Here is a 4,220-nt window from a genome sequence, read left to right as displayed (position 1 = left end):
AGACACACACCACACTACGCACACACACCACACCACACCCCCCCCCCCCCCCCTCCGATAAATAAGACAGGAGATCTACAGACAGACGATTTTTTTCCTCCGTTTTCACTGGCAATCACTGTTCCCACATCCATGATCTGGATGATGGGTAGACAGACCGTACCCTCAGCGAGTTTGCTGATGATACAGAACTGGGAGGAGTGGCTGATACCCCGGGGGGTTGTGCTGCCATCCAGAGGGACCTCGACGGGCTGGAGAAATGGGCAGGCAGGAGCCTCGTGCAGTTCAGCAAGGGGAAGTGCAAAGTCCCGCGCCTGGGGAGGAACAACCCCATGCACCAGTATATGCTGGAGGCCGACTGGCTGGAAAGCAGCTTTGCAGAAAAGGACGTGGGGGGCTCCTGGTGGACACCAAGTTGAACGCGAGCCGACAACGTGCCCTTGCCGCAAAGAAGGCTAAGGCTATCCTTAGCCCGATATAGAGGAAAGCAGGGTTTATGTATGTTACACTACAGTTGTGTAGAGCAATCGAATTGCTCGCTCTCCCCGGGGGTGCAGGGCACCACAGACCACCCTCGGGCAGCTTTGGGGGCTCTGCCTATTTTTCTAAAAGCCTCCTACCCAGCTTAGCGCAAGTCCTATCTTGATCTGCCCTCCAGCCCTCAAGCCACCAGTGCTGAACACACGCTTTGTATTTTATTTTCTCCCGGGAGGCGTGCAGCTTAGAAACGGCTGCAATTGAAGTGGGGCTTTCAGGGAACAATTTAGAGCACCTTCTGTTGGCTCTGCGAAATGTTCTGAAAAGTTAAGGCCTGCCCTGCCCTGGCAAAAGCAGTCATGTGACTGGAGGGAGCAGCGCCAAAAAGCCACAAGCACGTTTGGGGTGGACTTGCTGCGGTAATAAATAACAGTAAGCAGTACTTCTAGCTACACCAGCCTCTTGTGAGACCTCGTTGCCCGCCCACAGGGTCGCAGCACTACACGGCGCAGATCCCTCCGCGGACTCGGCCAACGTCTTCTCCCTCCGCCCCCGGGTCGGATCCCTCCGCGCCCCGAGAGCACGCAAACTCCCTGAGCCCCGGCAAGCACCAGGTCGACGAGGGCGGCCCCGCCAGGGGGGCGGGGACAAGCGAAAACGACAGACGAGACAGCCCATCGAGACGCGGGATCGGCCGGCGGCGATCTGGCGGCCCAATGGGCGCCGCGGAGGGCCTGGCCGAGTGGAGGAAGCGCGGGGGCGACAAGGGGCGTTGTCGTGGCTGACGAGATTATTGGGGCGCCGCCACTGTCTTCGGGAAGGCGCTTCCCCGCCAACGTCATCTGCGAGGACGAGGAGGTCGCCGCGGCTTTGCTCTGTGCGCGGTCCCCCTCCCCTCCCCTCCCCTCCCCTCCCCTTCCCTCCCCTTCCCTCCCCTTCCCTCCCCTTCCCTTCCCTCCCCTTCCCTCCCCTTCCCTCCCCTTCCCTCCCCTTCCCTCCCCTTCCCTCCCCTCCCCTTCCCTTCCCTTCCCTTCCCTTCCCTTCCCTTCCCTTCCCTTCCCTTCCCTTCCCTTCCCTTCCCTTCCCTTCCCTTCCCTTCCCTTCCCTTCCCTTCCCTTCCCTTCCCTTCCCTTCCCTTCCCTTCCCTTCTCTCCCCCGCGCTCGCAGGCACCCTGAGCCGAGGGCCCGTTGCGCGGTGCCCGGGAGCGCGGCAGGGTGGGTGGAGGGACGGGGGACGGGCGGGGCCTCTCTGGGTTGTGGCGCTCTCTACTGCACCATCCCTAAAACATCGCGCTTCTTCGGTGCCCCCCCCCGGCTGCCGCGGCGCGTACTGGGTTGCTGGTGCTGTCCGGCTCGCCTCGGTTCCCAGCCCCACCGTGGCGCGTGCGCGCGTGCGCAGAGGAGGGCCTCTGACGGTAACGCTCTTGGTGGCAGCCGCAGACGTTTGCCGCGTGATATCCCTTTGGCACTGCAAGTCGTGCAAAGTTTGCTGCCGAGGGATGGGAGCGGTCCTGCCTCGTGTAGGATGATAGTCTTGAAACCGTAGATTAAGCACACGCAGTCAGTGTCCTCGGGGATTCGGCTGGGGGGGGGGGTGGGGATGTGGGGTGTGTGTAAACAGTGGACGTCTGAGTAGCGACCGTAAGGAGTTAGTTCTGCATAGGAGAAATGCATGTCCTGATGTGCCTCGTAATAGCGTTATAGAGATTTCACAGCTCTGCTGTGCAAGGCTTTGGTTCTGAAGCCCCGAACTGGATTATTAAAGCAAAGAATTACAGCTTTTCTTATTTTTCGTGAAAAACAAAACAAAAAACAAATCTAGAAACCGGTCACCCTGCAGGCTGCAAAAGCTTCCCAGATCTCGTTGCTGTGGTGAGGTGGGGCCGTGATAACAGCATGCTTGCAAGGTTCACGGATGCTGGTGCACCACGACATGCTAGGAACTCGAGCGAACTGCTCAGACTTGGGGGGGGGGGGAAAGCAGCCCTTACCTACACGATGGTAACTTTAAGTTAGTATCCCGTATCATTTTGTTATTAAACTGCTGACAGTTAACAGTTAGGGATGTCTTCTGCTCTTGAAGGTAGGGTTTATGTGCAATGTAGAAGACAGACTGGTACGCTGCACTTGCAGGCTTCCTGTGATTATGCTTTTGCTCAGTACTGGAGTTCTCTGTAGCATGGAAAACAAATGGCTGCTGATCTTCCACTTCGCCGAATTCTTTGCTGATTCAGTTAAGCCCTTTGTCTCCTGCCTCTGCGTGGACCACATCGAATGGAAAAAGTGCTTAGGAAATGGTGAACCCAAATCAAAACATACTGGAGGTCGCTAATGTGAAGTCCTGGCCCGTCTCCTTGCCCCCATCATCTTGCATGCTGAATCCCGCTTCTGGAGGGGGCTCTGTAAATACGTTGTATTTTGTGTATAGAAAGTATTGATATCACGTAAGAAAAGTCAACGTTTCGGCTTGCGTTTGGGGTATCCGGTAACCTGCTTCTGCACGAGTTCAGTGGGGCATATTGATTTGCTTAAGCTATTGCCTTTCTCTGAAGCCAATTACGTTGTAACTGTTTGCTCTTCCTCCAGTGCCTTGCGTTCCGCGATCTTTCACCCCAAGCTCCGACGCTTTTCCTAGTCATGCCTAAGGAGCCAATTATCAGGTTATCTGAAGCAGAAGGTTCTGGTGAATCTGTAAGTACTGGGGAAGCTTTCTGTATGCTAAACTGTACCTGTAATTAGTTCCTAATTTACTAGACTCTTTCCCTCTTGATAGGGCGCGGTAGGCTATTTTGGGTTTTCTGGCGCTGTAACCTTTTGCCTCTAGCTTGTAACGGAACTGAGCTTTTTGACTGAAAGTAGGGATATAAAGCACTGCTCATCCCTGGGTATGTACTTCTGGTGCAAAATGCGGTGTCGCTTTGGAGCGCAGTCTGATGCCTGTTGTCATGGTTGAGAGAGAGAGAGGAAAATGTCGGTTGCAGGCGGACAGACGGTAGTTTGAAGCGCAGTGGCTGAATTGCTAGGAATTGGCTAACTGGTTTCTCTGGGTGGTTCTCTGCTCTCCTTCCTTCCCTTCCTGCCCTCTCCCCTCTTTGTGTGTGGCTTTTTATTTTATTTGTTTACGGTTTTGTACTTCCTTTCTCCAGCTTCTTGGGCATTTAATGCCCGCTGGGAAGAAGCGTGCTGCTCACCTGGGCCTGACCGATGGATTCCGGATGGTTGTGGATGAAGGGCCCGAGGGTGGGCAGCCTGTCTGTCGCGTACATCTACGTATTCTGGGTGGCCGTCAGTTGGGCTGGCCGCCTGGCTAAGATTTTTGCACCGCAAGAGTTGCCCCACGTGTACGAACCGCCACTGAATGGATTTCGTCTGTTGCCCGTCAATCTAGCTACTGTCGATGTCTCATTTTTTGTGACGTGTGTCTGTGGAAGGTAACAAAGGCTTTTGAGCAGCAGTTGCACAATAAAGATTTAGCATGGGGATATCACCTCTGTCTTGAGCGTCTTACTGAGGGAAATAGTTCTGCAAGTTAAAATGGTGTCTCCCCGGAGCGTAAGTATGTGGAATGTTTCAGTCTGTTAACAGCGTTCTGTAGATAGGCAGTGATTTGGCCAGTCATTTGAAGCGTGACGCTGGAACCGCTTGGCAGTCTCCTGCGTCTTGTGGGAAGCAAACGCTTAGCTTTTTGGAAGTGGTACACAAATGTACATAAAGCCAGTGTAGGCCGCTGCTAACACTTTAGA

The 4,220-nt window shown here is 54.8% G+C and overlaps 1 long non-coding RNA gene across 1 annotated transcript; it reads left to right on the top strand.

Annotated features, from left to right (window-relative positions):
* Nucleotides 1–788: 788 nt before the first annotated feature.
* On the top strand, nucleotides 789–3,964 carry LOC142365693 (uncharacterized). Its single transcript, XR_012766562.1, has 2 exons — nucleotides 789–1,692; nucleotides 3,064–3,964. It is a non-coding gene; the product is annotated as an uncharacterized LOC142365693 (long non-coding RNA).
* The last annotated feature ends 256 nt before the right edge of the window (nucleotides 3,965–4,220 follow it).

The sequence above is a fragment of the Opisthocomus hoazin genome, chromosome W (genome assembly GCF_030867145.1).
Source record: "Opisthocomus hoazin isolate bOpiHoa1 chromosome W, bOpiHoa1.hap1, whole genome shotgun sequence".
Taxonomy (NCBI): domain Eukaryota; kingdom Metazoa; phylum Chordata; class Aves; order Opisthocomiformes; family Opisthocomidae; genus Opisthocomus; species Opisthocomus hoazin.
The sequence above is the reverse complement of the archived record's forward strand: the minus strand, read 5'-3'. Positions and strand labels throughout refer to the sequence as shown.